The sequence below is a fragment of the Dermacentor silvarum genome, chromosome 3 (assembly GCF_013339745.2).
Source record: "Dermacentor silvarum isolate Dsil-2018 chromosome 3, BIME_Dsil_1.4, whole genome shotgun sequence".
Taxonomy (NCBI): Eukaryota; Metazoa; Arthropoda; class Arachnida; order Ixodida; family Ixodidae; genus Dermacentor; species Dermacentor silvarum.
Window position 1 is genome coordinate 231,613,846 of NC_051156.1, and position 20,229 is coordinate 231,634,074.

At 48.3% G+C, this 20,229-nt stretch overlaps 1 protein-coding gene across 1 annotated transcript in view; it reads right to left on the minus strand.

Moving 5' to 3' along the window:
• LOC119446858 (uncharacterized) overlaps positions 1 to 13,087 on the minus strand; it is a 147,528-nt gene extending 134,441 nt beyond the window's left edge. Inside the window, exon 1 of the mRNA XM_037711434.2 lies at positions 12,996 to 13,087. The gene's annotated coding sequence lies outside the window, so the exon portion shown is untranslated. The remainder of the gene's footprint in view (positions 1 to 12,995) is intronic.
• Positions 13,088 to 20,229: the final 7,142 nt, after the last annotated feature.

Genomic DNA, 20,229 nt, shown 5'->3' on the forward strand with positions numbered 1-20,229 from the left:
AGGGTTGATTGCAGAAATGGAATGGAAACAGTTTGGAACGTTATAGCGCTCCTATATACCAAAACATTTCTTCTATGACGTACTGAACGCCCACAACCTCTTCCAAACGTGCTGGCGCGGATCCAGGGGGGATCTCCGGATGTCCTGAACCCCCCCTTCAGATTTTTGCATCGCCCCTTGCTGCCAGGGTGAAGGCCCTCTCGAGAAAATATAGCCTCCGGCATTCTTTAAAAGTATTTTTCGCGAGTACCAGTGGTCGCAGCCATGTAGAAGTAAAGCTAGCTCGCTCGCAAGCTCAGCTGTGTTTAGTAGGGGTGTATCACCATATGGGCCCATCCAGGCAGTGACGGCCATATGGAAACGGCGCTACAATCCGCCTATTGAAACCGTCGAGACCTATTTCCAAGGCACGGGGCTTCGCTGCTCTCCCGAGAAGTCCTGAACTCCTCCTCTACAGGCCTACTCGCCATGGCCGCCGTCCGAGACATTCCACCGCTAACCGCCAATACGAAGACATCGCGCTTCACCTCACGGATGGCAGCCCCCTCGTCACCAATATCCGTGTGCTCGGCATGCTTATAGAGGCGAACGGAGAAATCCCTCGCAAAAATCCAGGTCAATGCATTCAACACCATGAGACTTTTGAAGCGGGTCTCCAACCGCCGTGGGGGTATGAAAGACGAGAATCTCCTCCGATTAATCCAGTCATTCGTAATTTGCCACATCACCTACGTTGCTGCGTTTCTAAATTGGTACAAGGCTGAACAAAACAAACTCAACATCCTCCTACGCGGTATCTATAAACAAGCCCTCGGCCTCCCCGGTTACACCAGCACTGACCTCCTCCTTCAAATAGGCGTCCATAACACACTGGAGGAGCTCATCGAGGCCCAACGCCGCTCTGAGCGGGAGAGACTCACACTCACAGCGACGGGCCGCCACATCCTTACCTCGCTCGGTATTACCCACCACCATCAACACGGCCATAAACACCAGATCCCCTCCACCATACGAGCCTGGATTCACGCCGACCCTATCCCCAGAAACATGCACCCCGAATACAACCGCGCACGCCGCACAGCACGTGCCACGGCTCTCACCAAAGCCCTTGCTCGCAACGACGGTGTGAGTTTCGTCGACGCCAGCCGAATATCCCCACGGTACCCGCTTTGCAGCCGTCACCACACGTGAAGGCTCCTTCCACCATGCTATCAGCCTATTAACCCCAGAAGCTGAGGAAGCTCAAGAAGTGGCCATCGCGCTAGCCACACTAGACCCAACATGCCATACCATCGTCTCTGATTCCCGCTCCGCCGTTGTCAACTACATCAACGGCCGTATCTCCCACCAAGCCTTGCGCATCTTGCAACAAGCACCCCGCTCAACCGACCATCAGGTTACACGCGTCTGGTTAATTTTCAGCTCATGTAGGCACCGTCCACCCGCACCTCCCCAACCTCAACGAGGTTACCTACTCCCTAGCGCGAGGGCTCGTTAACCGCGCGGGAGACGGGGAGGCTGCCCCCACCGGTAGGGATCGCCTGAGACGCTACAATGATGTAGTGAAATCCTTCTACTTAGAGCGTAGGACTTTCCCCGGCCCGCACAGCAAGCTATCCCGAGCGCAGGCGACAACTTTCCGCCTGCTACAAACCAACACTTGCCCCTCGTTACGCGGTGTGGATGAGAACAAACGGGGATAGCCGATATTCTAGTTGACATTAAGCGGAAGAAATGGAGCTGGGCAGGTCATGTAATGTGTAGGATGGATAACCGGTGGACCATTAGGGTTACAGAATGGATACCAAGAGAAGGGAAGCGCAGTCGAGGTCGGCAGAAAACCAGATGGGATGATGAAGTTAGGAAATTTGCAGGCGCAAGTTGGAATACGCTAGCGCAAGACAGGGGTGATTGGAGATCGCAGGGAGAGGCCTTCGTCCTGCAGTGGACATAAAATATAGGATGATGATGATGACACATTTACAACAAGATTTACCCAGACATTTACCCCAATCCCACGTGCCATATCTGCAAGACACAGCCAGCCACACTTGCACACATGCTTTGGGACAACAATACCCCGACACTAATCCCACGACCCTCTCGTCGAGATGGCACGCTGCCCTGCGTAGCTCCAACCTCGACGACTAACTCTGGGCGACCCAGCAAGCCTGCGAGGCGGCGAAGAGGCAACACCTCGACGTCCCCACGTGGGAGGCCTAGGCCCAGCCACCTCTTGCTGGTTTTAATAAAGTTTATTCAGTCAGTCAGAGTACCAGTGGTCGCAGCCATGTAGAAGTAAAACTAGCTCGCTCGCAAGCTTAGCTGTTTTTGGTAGGGGTGTAGTGTCGCGAAGTTGCCGTATACAGTTGTTTTTTCATGAACACTTGGACCTCCCGGCGCCGGCCGTGCCTTACTCGTTCCGTTGGCAGCATCTTGCGAACGAGGGGACGTCCCTTTTGCCAAGCACGCCGATGCCCGCGCGAGCGCCTTCGCGCCTGATTAACTGAGTCGCGGTGTCATCGGTTGCCTCTTACCATTACCTGGAAAAGCCAGGGGTGCGGCGTAACGCATTCACGCAGGAGACAAAAATATAATAGAGCGGTGAGGCGTCGACAGCAGCAACACGAACACAAACAGCGAAAGCGGGACCGTGCAAAAGCGGTGAATGCGTCGAAGGACCATGAGTCCGAGGACGAACGTCACCGTCAAATAATAAAGTTAGTCATGAAGAAACAGGCCAACGCAGTAAGGGTAAAAGCAGACCAATTCAGGCTGGTGCTCGCAAACAAATATGCAGCTTTAGAACAGGAAGTAACCGTAACTAGGCTGATCTCAGAAGCAGCAATTGAAGTGGGAGGTAAGGCACCAAGGCAACCAGTAGGTAAGCTCTCCCAAGTAACAAAGGACTTAATAAAGAATCGGCAAGGCATAAAAGTGTGAAACATGAGAGATCAGATAGAATTCGCTGAACTGTCGAAACTGATTAACAAGAAGAAAGTAAGGGATATCCGAAATTATAAAGTGGAAAAGATTGAGGAAGCAGTAAAATATGGACGCAGCGTGAAGTCAGAATAAAACTTGGCATAGGACATGGCAAAATGTATGCACTGAAAGATAAGCAGGGTAATATCAGCAATTTCGATGACATAGTAAAAGCAGCGGAAGAATTCTATACTGAGTTGTACAGTACCCCGAGCAGCCAAGCTACTTTCATTCGAAGTAGTGATGAACAGGATACAGAGGCCCCTTCTAAAACTAGCGATGAAGTTATAAAGGCCTTACAAGACATGACGCGGGGAAAAGCGGCTGGAGAAGATGGAATAACAGTCTACTTAATAAAAGATGGAGAAGATATCATGCTTGAAAAGCTTGCGGCCCTTTATACGCAATGTCTCACGACTTCAAGTGTACCAGAAAGCTGGAAGAACGCCAACATTACACTCATCCATATGAAGGGAGACGTTAAAGAAATGAATTATAGACCCATTAGCTTGCTTTCAGTATTGTACAAAATATTCACCAAGGTAATTTCAAATCGAATCAGGGCAACACTTGACTTCAGCCAACCAAGAGAACAGGCTGGCGTCAGGAAGGAATATTCTACGATGGATCATATCCATGCCATCAACCAGGTAATAGAGAAATCTGCGAAGTACAATCAACCTCTTCATATGGCTTTCGTAGATTATGAAAAGCATTTGATTCAATAGAGATACCAGCAGTCATAGAGGCATTGCATAATCAGGGAGTACAGAGGCAAAAGTGAATATATTGGCAAATATCTACAAGGCAACTTTGGTTCTCCACAAGAAAAGTAGAAAGTTACCTGTCAAGAAAGGGGTCAGGCAAGGCGACACAATCTCTCTAATGCTATTCACTGCATGCTTAGAAGTATTCAAGCTCTTACATTGGGAAGGCTTAGAAGTTAGGATCAACGGCGAATATCTCAGCAACCTTCGGTTTGCAGATGACATTGTCCTATTCAGCAACAATGGAGACGAATTACAGCAAATGATTGAGGACCTTAATCGAGAAAGTGTAAGAGTGGAGTTGAAGATCATTATGCAGAAGACAAAGATAACGTTCAATAGCCTGGCAAGAGAACAAGAATTACCCGCCGGGGTGGCTCAGTCAGCTAAGGCGTTGCGCTGCTGAGCACGAGGTCGCGGGATCGAATCCCAGCCGCGGCGGCCGCATTTCAATGGAGGCGAAATGCAAAAACGTGCCTCGGAATGGTGGTGCAAAAACGTGTTTCCTCCATGCTTCAGAACGGTGGCTTGCTGGGCTAGTTGGTTCATTGCAACTTGTGCAACAGCGCGAAAAATAACAAGGAAGGGACGACGATAGAGATAGAGTGAAAAGAGCGCTGACCTCCAACTGTTTATTCTACTGACGATGCTAGGCACACGTACGAAGCTTCAGCAGGAAACGAAAAGCAAGGTGGCAGGTTCGGACATGCGCAGGAAAAGAGCCGTTATTCCGTACATCCACCAAACTTCCCACAATCTAAAGAAGATTGGAAAACGCGTAGATTTTTAGCTCCGCTAACTTTCAATCCTTTGCAGAGAGAAAAGAAATCATAGAGAAGAAACCATGCAAGATTCAACACCAGAATCGTTTTGTCTCTTGTGACGAGGGTGTCGTATGTCGCGTGCCGTTGGCTTGCAGACCCGAATACATTGGACAGATTGGCAGATGCATAAACACTAGACTAAGAGAGCACAGCAAGAATGTAAGTGACGGTAATCAGAGCAAGCTTGGGATTCACTGCCGTAAATGTGGTTATAAGACTACGCGTCGTCATTCAAAAGCCGAAGTTAAAAAAAAGCGGGATTGTATCTCGACACAGAGACCAGTGCGTCAGAGAGATAATTGAGGCGGTTAAGATTTATCGTGCGGGAGAGAGGTGTGTAAGCATGCCACCACTGACAAAGGAATAACTACGGTTTTTAGATGGTTGGTGATCGTGTGGATATCACCTTGTGCCATTCATGCTGACTGATGTTTCTTTCCTTGCATTTCCTTTCCTGCTGACGCTTCGTACGTGTGCCTAGCATCGTCAGTAGAATAAACAGTTGGAAGTCAGCGCTCTTTACACTCGGTCTTCATCGTCGTCCCTTCCTTGTTATTTTTCGCGCACAAGAAGCTCCATGCTTCAGGAGGAACGTCTTGCAGCGCCTCCTCTCGGCGGCAACATGCAACACATCAGCCCGCGCTCTCCTCTGAGCCCACTACAATATAGTACACTGTAGCTGGACCAAGGAGAGGCGCGCAGGGCGGGAGCCACGCCGTCTTTCTTTGAGTGTTATGTTGTCTTCTGTCAGAGTGCACCAATGATTATTGATCAACTTAACAGTAAATAGTTCAACTTAATATGTCCCCCTGTCCTTCGCAGTTCGTGTGTCTGCCCTTCAATGCCGCGTCGCCACTGCGCGGAATTTGACGCTACAACGTCACAGAAAAGGATATCGACATTTTAAAGGCGAAAGCCCTTAATCTCTTTGTTTCAAGGTCGTTATTAGGTTTAGAAAAAAAAATGTCACAGTTTCGCCCTAAGGGCGAAGCAATGAATGCGATAGCAACACAGCAATGTCATACGATGTAAGGCGAGCGGCTTTGGTAGCAACATGAATTGTAGTAAACATGAGCTTAGTAAGTAAGCAGGTGTGCTGCGGCGTAAGTAGACCGACATGAAGAGAGACTCGATGACCACGATAAGCCGCGTGTGAAACGGTGGTGTTGATGAGGAGCGCTTCTCGTGGGCAGCGCGTGCGACGGGACACACCTGTAGCGCTGCACTGCCTATCCGTGCAGCATTGCATGTGTAGCGTGCGTTGGTAAATGTGGCTCGACTATTACTAACTGAATTAACACGCGTAGTGTCAGCGCGCACAAGCAAACATGAATAGATCACACTGAATGACCGCCGACGACTGTCAAAACGCTGGCAGCAAGCGCACCCGCCGCAGCGGGCGAAGGTTCGTGCGGTCTATCGCTTCAACGGAAACTGAGCGGCGAATGCACAGCGCATACAAAGGTCGGCGCCGTGTGGAGATAAGAGATGGTTCGTGCGAGCGACACAGCTGGGCAAAGTACGAGCGCGGTTGTTGGCAGTGTAAAAGTGCGCCCCCCGCTCCCTCCTGCGCTACCTTCCCGCTTTCTTGCTTGCGCGTGGGAGATTGAGTGTCAAGATACGCCTTTGGTGCCGGAGCACAGCGTCGCGCCGCCCCCCTCCCTCCCTCCCATACCCCTACGGTCTTTCTCGCGACGGTCGCGTTTGCTTTCCGCCGTGCGTTCGCTCTCCGCGATAGCGCGCGTCCCCCACACGCTTTCGCTCGGGCATACGGCGCGCGGCGACGATTTTATCGCCCTTGGACTTTCTACGGAACCTCGCGGTGACGGCGAAGGCGACGACGACGGCAGAAATGCGGTTGAAGTGTCCATATTATTGCTATCGAAATAAAAAGTGAGGGCGCTCGCCTCGCGCCACTACTCGCGCGTTCGCCGTCTTCTTCCACAGCTGGCTCCGACGCAGCTCATCAGGTCAGCGTTCCCATACTGCCCCTCGCGCTCAACGCAGGAGGACGTTGAGGGAAAAGGCAACATGGGCTCTGGGGAGGAGGAGGGAAAAGTCAGCGGTGACGCGGGAGGGTGTTTACGGAAAGGGAAACGGCTGCGCTGGGAGGAGGAGGCAAATGTCAGCAGCAGCGCAGTACGGGCGTTGAGGGCAAGCTCGGTGGCGGCGCTGGGGAGGAGGATGGAAATGTCAGCGGCGGAGTACGTAGAACCTTCCGGAAACGGTGGCAGCGCGCTCGAGCGCCTTGTATACGTCGCCGCGTGGGCTCAGAGCTTCATTCCACATCGCTATGGGTCCAACTAGACTTTCGCCTTCATAGTCTTAGTAAGTTCTAAGCATCCCCTATAATTGTTTTTCTCCCGTGTCCGAACGTCCGTTTCAAGACACTGAAACTAGCAAAGGTAAATATGGATACAAAAAAGTATAGCTACGGTCTTTGTTTTAGGGTTTTCTTTTGCCTAAAGTAAGTGTCCGCGAATGTATATAAAAAACCAGAAAGACAAGTTACCGTTCTCCATTTTGAATTTCCTTTCTGTTTTGTCGTAGTAATGGGGAGGCTTCTGTGTATTGTACTAAACAGCTTCACTCGTCTTCCGCCTTCACAGAGTGGAATGGCTCATGATTTGAGTTCTAGCCAGATTTACACCAAGAACTTCATACCATGTTGTTACGCAATCTATATGTGACACATAAATTGTATCGTGCATTTCTGCAAAAATTAAACTACCCAGCCCGTACCCCAAATGTGAGACGAGCCTTTGTCAATTAAATATAAACGAAGCGATGTCCACTCAACACCTCTCGCTGTTGGCTTGCGTGGATTTTCAGGGAACTCGGGATTTGTCAGGGAGCAAACAGTGCACAAATGCAGCAGTGATTTTTTTGTTATACGTTGTTCTATTCCCTTTTCAGTGATAAACCGTAATGAAATATTAAACTGTTAAGCTGTGCATTTTTTATTTTTAAGAGTTGAACGTTGTGTCCAACTTATTCAAAGGAGTAACTCGCCCTGCACTCCTTTTACGATTCATCTATCTGCTCTTCGGGAGGAGTATGCAGCTTTCAGTTTCACAATTAATAAGGTGGTTCCGCGACCAACCTTCTTAATGAAAAAGATATCTCGCTGAAGTGTTCATATATAAATAATAACTAACAAATAAACTAAGAACTACGCATAGGCAACTTTTATAACTGTAACGCTGATTGTGATCACAGTTACACATTGACAATATCCAGTACAAGCACAGTACCGTTAGTACGCTACAAGTTTTGCATTATAACTACGCACTGTTTTATTGTCGTACAAGAAGCATAGGAGGCTCAAGCGCGCAGTGGCGGAGCGTGACGTCAGCGGCCAACGCCAGCGAGCGGGCCTACAATGGCGTCGCGTGGTAAACGAAACTACAAGAAACAGGAGCAGAAGCGCACCTTGTGTAAAAGGGTGGCATCACGTGGGAAACAAAACATGAAGCAAAAGACGCTGGCTCGCGCTCTCGGCTACTACGCCACATCGTTATTCTTGTAGGTGGCGGTCATGAGTCTTCATACAATGTGATTCGCATATCGTAAACAACCAGCGTAGTGGTTGGCACGTTGGAGCGGAAGCGTTAGGGTACGGCCACGCTAGCGGCAAGAACGCGCGGCAACGCGCCATGCCGCGCGCGGGAAAAGCGGCAGGAATCGGGGGTTTTGAGGCTTGCTGCGCGAAATGGGTTCGAGACCCATTTCTGCGGCAAATGCCGCGTGCCGCGAGATGAAGAACCAATCAAGAGCGACGAGGGTGACGTCACGGAGCCATCACAACCAACGTTCTTAGACTAAGAACGTTGATCGCAACCGGACCGCCGCCGGTCCGCGCCGGGTTTTCGTCTCTCGCATGAAACAACGAGCGCTGGCGGTGTTGCTCGCGCGTTCGGAGAGCGCGGGCTCTATTCTTAGGCTCTATTCTTAGGCTCTATTCTTAGGCTCTATTCTTAGGCTCTATTCTTAGGCTCTATTCCGGACCAAGGAGGATTTTTTAAAAAATGCATTTTTTTTAATCCTCCTTGTCCTGGACACGCATGGCGGCTGCACGGCCGCCATTATCCGCCATCTTGGCTTTCTCATTGGCTGTCCAGAGGTCACGTGTTTTGAAATTTGTGCCGAGAAACGGAAGTTTTGCAAAATGCAATTTTGCGTTTTCGTCAGAATGACGAAACGTGACGTGGAGGTGCAAATTTTATCGACTAATACTTTTTTGTGGTCCTTAGCACCTATATTGCGACTTTAGCGCTTTAAAAAGAAAGTGGACGTTAGCGTGCAGAAACCCGTGCAATGCATCTGCAATTTCGCGAATATGTGGTGGCGTTCCAAGACAGCCGGCATGTCAGCTTGCTGATTGGCTGAAGAAACATCCCGTGAGGAGCGTCACAAGGACTGTTTCGTAAACGTCAATTTGACGTTGCGTGACGTTGCGCTGGGCCGCCATTGCAGAGATTTTCCGCCATAAGTTGTGGTGCGACGAGCCGCGCGAATTATGGTAATGAGCGACCATATGCAATGGCAGTCGAGAGGCATGCATATCGCCGCATTTTCCCTGTCATTTGGGGCCATGGAAATATTTTGCGCACAACGCGTGCTCATAGCATTTGCATCGCTCTCGGGTGGTGTTGGCATTTGTGCTTTGAACCATCGTTTTTATTAAAAACACGTTTATATTAAATAATATTGGTTGAAACTAACAAACTTTCTGCAACTTTTTCCGCTTTTCACTATTGCGTTTGGATTGCAATCAATATTAATGACTTTTCGCGTCATCAAAGGCTATGACAACGGCGACTTTTTAAAAAATTTATAAAAAGAAATGTACGCAAGGCGGAGCCTTGATGTTTCCTCTCGTAAAGTCCCTATATAAGAAAAGTACCGCCATCCTTTGACAAATGTCGCTTCGCTCTCTCCTGTGTTATCCTGTATCTCCTATTGGACGATGATAGCGCGCGCTTTTCACTTCTTTATATTTTCTTTTTTTCCGCCTCAGAGCCATGTTGAAAGTACTCTGCGCAGCCGCAGTCGCCGGCGGCGGCGCGCGGCCGGCCTGAAAGCTTCAACGTGGACTTTCTAGGTGCGCCACCGTCGACTTGGCTTTCGCAAGCAAAAAGTAAAGAAAAAGCAAGCGCTTTAGGAGAGGAGGCGGCGGAGGAAAGAGTAGATGGCGGTACTTTTCTTATATAGGGACTTTTATGGCGCTGAGCCGTGCTCCCTCAAGGGCTGCAGAAGATAGCGCCAACCTTTCCCTTTCCTCAAGAACCACTTACTACTACTTTTATCCTCTCGCGGTGCGATTAAGCAGCGAAGTGAACAAGAGATGGCAGTGTCGGCGCTTGCGTCGCGCAAGCCGATACCTGTGGCGCGCGCAACGCTATCGATGACATTCGGCCGCTTCTCAGCCAGACGAGTCGGGCTGAGTCACTTGCGTTTCACGAGATTGCGATAACGCGGCCTAGAGCGCGCGCTCATCATCACTGGTAGGTCGCTTATGTTGGCTCAAGGTAGGAAGCATGCGCGTGGGCACCAATAAACGATGACTCATTCCGTTTCCCGAGGACACGCATCCTAGCTAATGAAGCAGACGAGAGCTCGTGCGCATGCAGACGACGGAAGCGAGAAACGATTTTGATGGAATAATCGTACGCTTTGAGCTAGCTGCTTTAGTTTTACTGGGGAGGAAAACTGCTTCCCTTTATAAAGAACGCTAGATTCAATGCGTACGTTATAGTTTATTAGGCGAAACGTCAAACTTGCGTCACGTTACGAAAGCAAATTGGGGCTATCGGCGCCATTTTGTAAGTGTCACGCCTACGTCACGCCTCGTAGAAAATAGCGGAACGTCCAGAATAGCGGCTCTTATCGCGCGGCAGCGCGATAAGGTCTCCCGCGCTCTCCGAACGAGCGAACAACACCGCGAGCGCTCGTTGTTTCATGCGAGAGACGACGATCGTCGACTGAAAACCCGGCGCGGACCGGAGGCGGTCCGGTTGTGATGGCTCCGTGACGTCACCCTCGTCGCTCTTGATTGGTTCTTCATCTCGCGGCACGCGGCATTTGCCGCAGAAATGGGTCTCGAACCCATCTCGCACGGCACGCCGCAAAGCCCCCGATTCCTGCCGCTTTTGCCGCGCGCGGCATGATGCGTTGTCGCGCGTTCTTGACGCGCGTCTTTGCCGCGTGTTCCTGCCGCTAGGGTGGCCGTACCCTTAGTCCTCCAAAGCAAAAGAAGGTGTCTCAGTCGAACACGAAGCGTCTTAAGGAAATCAAGGTGTCCGAACAGAATTCCAAAGACCGACCCATGCTTACTCACCTATAACGAATCTGCAACACATATTCCCAAATTTTATTATCAGAAATAATACAGACATATACATTAGCAGGCACAGCCGCCAAGCACATGGCTGTGTTGGGGAACATTCTATTCCTACAAGTCTGGAGAAACTGAGACCTGGCTTCGCTATTGCTGTTGAACTAGCCTTATAAGAGTGGGGTTTATCGTGAACAAAAACGGTGAATTCAGACAAATACAAAAGACTACTATCATCATCATCATTGACAGAAGCTGACGCCCCCCCCCCCCCCCCCTCTCAGAAAAAACCTGGATCGGCCCCTGCAAACGTGTTTCGTTAGTAAAAGAAAGCCCCGCGCTAGCCCTGATTACCTAAGTTCGCTACGGCAAGCAGATTCTCCATCATGTTCGCGCAGAGCCCCACCTATAGCATTCACTACTTTCGGTAAATGAAGCAGCATCAAAGTTCCATAAGTGTGTGCGGATTCACCTGAGTACGCTGTGAACCTATGCAGAAGCACGACGTCTCATACGACGCCGTATACACGCACTAACGATTTCCAAGCATTTATTAGTGGTCTGCAGAACGGTATGATTAAAGCACAGTCTTCCATTGACGCTTCAAAACGGAACTGGTTTTGAGCAACCAATCAAACTGTTGCCAAGGGTCATTGGCGCCAGTTCGCGAACGAAAACTGAAGGCAACTTGAAGATATATAGCTCCGCGGAGTTAATGTTTGGTGGAGAGTTGCGCTTCGCTACTTAGCGTTAGGTAACATTTCTCTTAATTTGTGAATCGCAGTTGAGACTTTGACATGTTGGTAATTGCGAAATATACAGACAGCAGCTGCAACACGGACGCATTTCCGCCAATCACTCAAGCAGATTGGTAGCGGAGCGTAATTACATTATTGGTCCACTTGCGAGAACCACACAATAGTATCGCATCGAGAGGCAGCGAATGGAATGCGTTCTTGCTTTCTGTGAAAGCGCGCCTCATTTTCGAAAGCAGATGCGGCAGTTGTCGTAGCAGCCTGCGGCTCTTTCGGGCGCACTTGCCCGTTGGACAACGCGAGGCACGCATTCAGCGCGTTTATGCCCGACGGTGAAACATGCTGGATCCGTACTTGCAAAAAAAGCTTGACGGGATAGGCGAGACGCATTTTTGAATACTAGAGCAGGGTGACGATGACCGCTTTCACAAAGTAGTATTTGACATATGCTGCGTGTGAGCCGAACGCAGTTTGTAAGCACACCTACATTCTGCGTAATTAAAGCCACTACAAAAGACATAATGTCGGCTCATTGGCATCCTTAAAGTACAGCGACCTCATAATGCAAAGCACCATTATATTCTACGAGTTCTTTGACTTACCAATTTGGTAACGGGATGCGCGCCTATTATTGTACAGACTTCCAGAATGGGTCGGTGTGAAACAACATGTACAGAATCGTCGAATGTGGCAAGATACGTGTTCCCCCCTCCTTATACATCGTCCTCGTGATATACGGCTGTTTCGCACGCAGTGCTTGATTTGGCGTTTTCATTTCAGCATACCTTGCAAGCGGTGTAGTGCGCTAATAGAAAAGTTGCGTGATATTCAAATTGTGACCTCTGTGGCGGATAAACATAAACATTACATGAAGTTGCACGCTGCATACGATGAATTAAAGCAAACAGAATTCTACTCTTAACATGTAAAACCGCAAGATTTGGTTTTTTAACCCGTACGCATGGACTTGTACGCTTGCACAGAATTTAATTAACCGCGTCAAGAAAGCTTCTCGTCACATACAAGCCAACATGTGTGTAGGATCTGGGTGCTTTTGTTTCTTAAACCATTGGTACATTTTTCACGTAATGTACGTGATAATCCTAGTGTCTCACAACCGTAACAATGTATCGTGGTTTTGGCACGCAAAACCCCATAATAATTTTTTAATGTGTGATGGAACTGAGTGAGCTGACGTTGAAAGTCCTTGCGGAAAGGGACCGGCGTGCAACAGCGAATAGGGCTTGAACCACTTAGTGCGTGATGCCAAGAGAATCTGTAACGACTCGGCGCGGCCCACAATGAGGGAACGAAAAGCAGCACTCACCTGCGCGGGGACGGATGCAGCGGCCGAGTGGCGAGACGTGTGCGCCGCAGATCGGGGGTGGGGCGAGGAGGAGGACACGGGGCGAGGGGAAAATCGTGCTTCACCCCACGATGCCTGTTCCGATGTAGCGCGGGGCGTGTTGGGGATTCATTGGAACAAAAAGAACAGCGCAAGAAAGACAGGGACACGAGAGAACGACTTGCACAGTTTATTCATGAGGACATGAAGGAATATGGTACTACCATGCGCAACGTGTGAATAATCAGCCAAACACTGAAGCATCGTTTCCAATGCTGATAATGATAGCCACGTGCTGACAATGCGCACTGGCTGTTTGCCGTTCAAACGTTGTTAAGATATTTCTCGAGATGAAAGTGCAGTCGAAGGAGAACTGACGCACGAGCTATCAAATTTCCTGATCAAATCGGCCTCACGTGTCAGCTGTGAATTATGTCTATCCAGCACTTCGCTTTTGTCAAAGTAGGGCTTACACCCGTTATCACGGCAATGAATGCTCAGATAACCCTGTACCGTGTGAGACGTTGACATGAGCGACGCTTCTGCGCGAGCAGGTGGCCAGTCGTGTTCTGTCTGAGAGTGGTGCATTTCGTTTGAGGCACGTTTGGCTATGCCCCTGTCCCGGAATTGGAGGCTGTGAACCACAAGCTTCCAAGGTGCCGCAAACTTCGTAGCCCTGTGCTTTTCCTCGACCTTTTGAATCCGCGCCGCATCGCGGCCGACCACATCGCCGCGAACATTGTGCGCAAGCGTTGCTGTTATCACCTGCAGGCCACAGCTGCCTTCACTTTGGCAGCAGCGGCGGAGCGCATCGCACGCAGCCCGCTCAATCCTTGTTTCTCAACTGTCACAGGTTGGTGACTATTGGTGTTTTTCCCACTGTTTTATAGACGCTCCGCCGTTTGCTGATTGCTGCCAGTGTGATGGGTTACTGACGATGTAAACGTGACATGCATGGTTGAAAGTGTTCTAGGTCGAGGTATCCTATTGTCTTTTGTTTACTTACTATCATGGAGCGGTGTAACTTATGTCGACGTGTGCTGAGTGATGATGATCTTGCAGTGACCTGTACAGAGTGTGAATTTTTATTTCACGTAGGAACATGCTCTGACGTCACTGAGCGACAGTTTAAGGCAAAAAAGTTTGCAAAGAAGCACTGGAAGTGTGAAAAGTGTAGGGCAGGAAACGGCATGACCGCAGTTACAAGAACATCTGATAGTGAAGTGGTCACTAGGCTTGTAGATATGGACCGCAAGTTAACCATGCTGCTCGAATTGCCGATTACGATAAACAGCATTGAAGAATCCATCCAGCTACTCTCAGATCGCTTTGATGTCGTACAGCAGCGCCAGGACCACCAAGAAAAAGAACATCTTAGGCGCAAAGTGGAGAATATTGAAAAATCCGGCTCCACAAAAGGGCTAGGACAGCTTCAGGCTGATATCGAGGCACTTGAGTGGCGTAGTAGAAGCCTCAACGTCGAAATCCACGGTATTGCTGAAACGAAGGGGGAAGATCTTTTTGAGAAGGTGAATGACTTGGCGAGAGAGCTGAAAGTGGCAACTGGAGAAGACGTAGTGGCACTCCAGACTGCCACGAAAGCCTGGAAAGACGCCAGGGATGCGCTGTGCTCGCCATGAACTTAAGAATGCCTTCATGGCTAAAAGAAAGGCTCTAAACGGCCCCAACGACAAGCGGTACATCTGTGAAAATATGACGTCTCGGTCTAGGAAACTGCTTACACTCGCCAAAGAATGGGCGAAGGGATCAGGCCGTATGGCACACAGGCGGCAAGATTCTCGTGCGTAGGGCACCAGGTGAAACCGCTGCAGTGATTTATTTATGATACCCTCAGGGTCAACGGACATTACAGAGGGGAGTGGTATAAAATACAGAACAACAAAATTTTAACTACAAGAAGCAGCACAATGTTTCTAGTTATACGATAATAGTTATGAAGAGGCAGAATACATGTTCCAAAAAATACTATAAATACAATAAATACAAAGAAGCAGTCCAGTGTTTCTAATTATACAATAATTGCTATAAAGAGGCAAAATACAACAAGATGTTACAATGCATTCGTTAATGAAGTCACAAATTTTTCATGATCTGAGATTGTTACTACCAATTTGGGTAAGGCAATTCCAATCATTTGATGTGCGTGGTATGTATGACTGTAGGAATGATTGCTTTACACAACGGAATGCCAACTTTATGAGCATGATCCAGACGGTGCGAAACGTAATGGGGAGGAAGTATTAGTAAATCGCGCAGGTAAGGATGATACAGTTTGTGAAAAAGGCTTAAGCGAAGCATCGCACGCCGAGAAGCAAGCGTAGGTAGTTTAAGGTTAGCTCTCATTACCGTGATGCTCGAGATTCAATTGTAATTAGATATAAAACGGACGAATTATTTTGCACCATTTCTAGCGAATGTACCAAATTATTATGATACGGATCCCAAACCGAAGCGGCATATTCTAACTTAGGACGAATGAGTGTTTTATATAGCATTAGTTTGAGAGACGAAGGCGACTTTGCAAAGTTACGACGAAGATATCCGAGCATGCGATTAGCGTTGCAGACAACATGAGAGATGTGAGTATCCCATGTTAGATTGCTACTGATATGAACTCCGAGGTACTTATATGAAGATACGCTGCCGAGTAGTACATTATTTAGGTGATAAATAGGTAAACTAGTAATCTTTCTAGACACTCGCATGAATTTGCATTTTTTAGTGTTTAGTTCCATAAGCCAGGTGTTACACCACTCAAAGACGGCGTTAATGTCAGCTTGAAGAAGAGCGGCGTCATTTGGTCCTGTTATTTCTCGGAAAATTACGCAGTCATCGGCAAACAAATGAACGGATGAGGAAATGCAAGGTGGTAAATCGTTAATATATATGAGGAAAAGAAGAGGGCCGAGGACTGAGCCCTGCGGTACACCAGAATGGACTGTGCATTCTTCAGAATTCGCGACGTTAGCTGAAACAAACTGAGAACGGTTAGCAAGAAAACTTTCAATCCAGATTAAAATGCAGGGATCGAGGTTAAGCAGTCGTAATTTATAAATGAGCAGTTTGTGACACACTTTGTCAAAGGCTTTCGAAAAGTCAAGAAAAATGCAGTCAGCCAAGGACCTATTGTCAAGAATGGTGTTTAGTTTGTGTACAAAAAGTGTTAATTGAGTTTCACACAAGTATGATTTGCGAAATCCATGCTGCGATGGTGCGAAAAATGAATGTGATTCCAAGAACGTAGCTAGGTGAGAAGCCAACATATGCTCTAGTATCTTGCAAGGTATACTTGTGAGCGAAATTGGTCTGTAATTTAGAGGGGAATGTTTATTGCCTGATTTATGGATTGGAATTACCTTCCCGACCTTCCACTCGGATGGAAGAATACCATCGTGCATTGATTGCTGGAAAAATTTAGTTAAGATGATTGATGTGTAGCAAAATGTGCTTTGTAGGGACTTCACATTAATCTGATCACAACCCGGCGCAGAGGACGGTTTTAGGGACCTAATGATGCTTGCGACACCATCACAGCTGATAATGAGAGGGAACATTATATCATGGTCGTAGGTGGGGCGGAGTGGAATTGCTGGGTAACGAAAAATGTTTTGCGAAGACTTCATATAGTACTCCGGGACACTGGTTGGCCGGTATAGCGTCACCATTAAGGTCACTGAGCGCTATTATATTATCGTCTTTAAGATTAACCATGCGCCAAAATTGTTTACGGTTAGTTTTAAGCATAGAAGGTAATGTGCTGCTTAGGAAGTTATCTTTGGCGTCTTTTACGGCCTGTGCGTACTCATCGGCGCTCTGTTTGTAGGCTGACCAACGAGCATTGGTACGGCTTAGTTTAGCTGATTTAAACAGGCGCTTTTTTTTTTTATTAGACAAGCGTTTTAGGTGACGATTATACCATGTTTTTTTTTTTTTTGGATTAGAGGTGATCGTGTAAATAGGGATGTGCCTATCTATTAATTCAGTCACTTTATTAACAAAGATACACCAGTTTGACTGAACATTACGGCATTCAAATTCACGCAAGTATTCATCAAGGAATACTGCGAGTTCATTATTAATTGAGAGAAAGTCAGCCTTGTTATAATTTCTTAATGTCTTGATATTTTTAATCGGTTTAGGTTGCTTGAGGCAAACTTTAAATGAAAGTAGGCAATGGTCACTGATACCTGGCAAGCATATGTTATGTCGGAAATAAGATCGGGTCGGGTGGTAAAAACAAGGTCAAGTGCATTGGAAACAGACGTGGTTATTCTTGTTGGCTCCTTAACGATCTGGGTCAGTGAAAAGGTATTGCACAATTCCAAGAAATCTTGTGCCATAGAGGAGTTAGGATACACTGTGGGGGGATAATTTTTCCACATAATATTCGGCATATTAAAATCTCCAAGGAAGAAAATTGGCACTGTGGTGTGACGAGAGCAAACACTATGAATGGCATCGTGCAAATCGCTCACAAATGTTGCAGTGAAATTTGGGGGGCGATAGAAGACAACCAAAATTATTTTTTGGTATGCTAGTTTTACGACTGCCCATAAAATCTCCAAACTGGATGTAATTTTAATGCAATCTGAAGATAACCTTTTATTTATCGCCAGCAGTACACTGCCACCTTGGCGTGTATCGCGGTCACAGCGGTAAACAGAAAAATCGCACGAGTTAGTGAATAATTCATGATCCCCGATTTGTGGATGAAGCCATGTTTCGGTTAACGCGATAATGTCAGATCCGCATGTGTCAATGGCCGATTCCTGTGCAACGCCTTTGTTGATAATGCTTCGGATGTTAGTAAAGAGAAAGGAGGTATTCGATAGGTTGCGTTTTCTGACCCTGTCGCGTTCCTATCTCACAGAGCGAGCAGTGGACGTCGACTGCCCGGTAACAGGTGCGCGCCCAGGCGCACGCTCTGTATTGTCTGCAGCTCTGCGTGTTTGTGACGACACGTTTTCTTTGACACATTGACGTATCAGGTTGCAGACATATTGTTTCTTATTTATAATTAACTTTTTGTAACGCACTTGGTAGGCGGGTGCGCCAGGTTGATATTTAGCAAACTGGAATAGTTTTCGCCTCACTTCAAGTGTGGCTACACAAAAGTCTTCGCTAACGCTTATATTTTTCTCTTTCAGTACTGCTCTTGCAGAAAGCACTTTTTCTTTTGATTTGAGATCAGAAAATTTGACGATCATAGGGCGGCGTTTGTTTTGCGAATATGATCCTAAGCGATGCGCGCGTTCGATCGCGTTGTCTGACAGGGCGTCAAGCGCACCTGTTAAGGTGGCCCTTATCTTGGACTCGGATTGTTCCCACGATTCTTGAAAATCTGGAATGCCTCGAAGAATTAGGTTGTTGCGCCGGGAAAGGTCCTCTTGCTCGTTCAGACGGCCAAGATGGGTGTCAACCGACTTGACTGAGTCCTCTAGGTGATCAACAGCACGTTCTAGGAGCTCAAGCGATTTCGTTTTTGTTTCAAGTTCATCAAGCCTCTTCTGGATTGACGTAATTTGAGCTTCGATTTTTTTTTGGCTCGTCCTTATATCTTCAACATCAGTTGCCAACTCGTTCTGGACCTTTGAGGAATGTGTTGAGCGCGTATGAAGGTCTTCAATGAGTGTAAATATGACTGTCATCTTTTCGGAGGGATCATCAGGCAATGAATGAGCAATGAATGAGCAGGGCTTTAGTACGCCTGTCAGGGCCCGGATTAGCTTCCACATCACCAGAACGAAGTAACAAAAAAAAAATGTCACAGTTTCGCCCTAAGGACGAAGCAATGAATGCGATAGCAACACAGCAATGTCATACGAAGTAAGGTGAGCGGCTTTGGTAGCAATATGAATTGTAGTAAACATGAGCTGATTAAGTAAGAACGTGTGCTGCGCCGTAAGTAGACCGACATGAAGAGAGACTCGATGACCACGAGAAGGCGCGTGTGAAACCGTGGTGTTGATGAGAAGCGCTTCCCGTGGGCAGCGCGTGCGAAGGGACACACCTGTAGCGCTGCACTGCCGATCCGGGCAGCATTGCATGTGTAGCGTGCGTTGGAAAATGTGGCCCGACTATTACAAACTGAATGAACAAGCGTGGTGTGAGCGCGCACAAACAAACATGAATAGATCACACTGAATGACTGCAGCCAACGACTGTCAAAACGCTGGCAGCGAGCGCATACGCCGCGCAGCGGGCGAAGGTACGTGCGGTCTATCGCTTCAACGGAAACTGAACGGCGAATGCACGGCGCATAAAGGTCAGAGCCGTGTGGAGATAAGAGACGGTGCGCGCGAGCGCCGAGCGCGGTTGCTGGCAGAGTAGAAGTGCGCCCCCCCCCCCCCCCCCCCCCGCCGCTCCCTCCGGCGCTGGCTTCCCGCTTCCTTGCTTGCGCGTGGGTGATTGAGTGCATTCGCTCTCCGTGATAGCGCGCGTCCCCGCACGCTTCCGCTCGGGCATACGGCGCGCGGCGAAGATTTTATCTATAGGGAACCTCACGGCGACGGCAGAAATCCGGTTGAAGTGTCCATATAATTGCTATCGCAATAAAACACATTTTACGTGAACAGGACATCAAGACGTGGCGGTGTCTCGTTATTGATAGATGACTCTATGAAAACTGATTTGTTAACTGATTTCTGTCCTATAACCAATGACTACGAAATGCTTTGTGTTGAAAGCAAGTGTTTGCTTCTTACCACGTGTTATCGTCCCCCTGACGGAGTGTGATGACAGGTTCTTTTGTGTTAATGTTTCTGGCCCAATCGCGGACAAAGCCGTTTGTTGAAAAACACACAAACATTTAATAAAACTAGAAGCGAGAATAAAGAATCAAAGTAAACGCTTAGCAAGACATTACAGCAACAAACACAGGAAAGTTCGGGCAGGAAGCGGGCGTGTGCGCGTGCTATAGTCTCGACGCGAAGCAGCGGAGACGAGACGACGAGAGAAGTGGTGTTGGTCTCACCATAGAAGGTCGTTGTATCGGACCGTCGTACAAGCTACCAGTGCGGGGCAGCTCTGGTGTGGAGTGAGAAGATAGACGGCTCGGCAGCACGGGAAGACGGCGCAGGCGTTCTGGCCGGGCAGCTGGTCGTGGAGCTCGGGCCCGTAGCCCGACAGCTCTCGTTCTGCCCACGGGCGTAGACGCTCACCGGCCTCGGGCAGCAGTTCCCAAACGGATGGAATG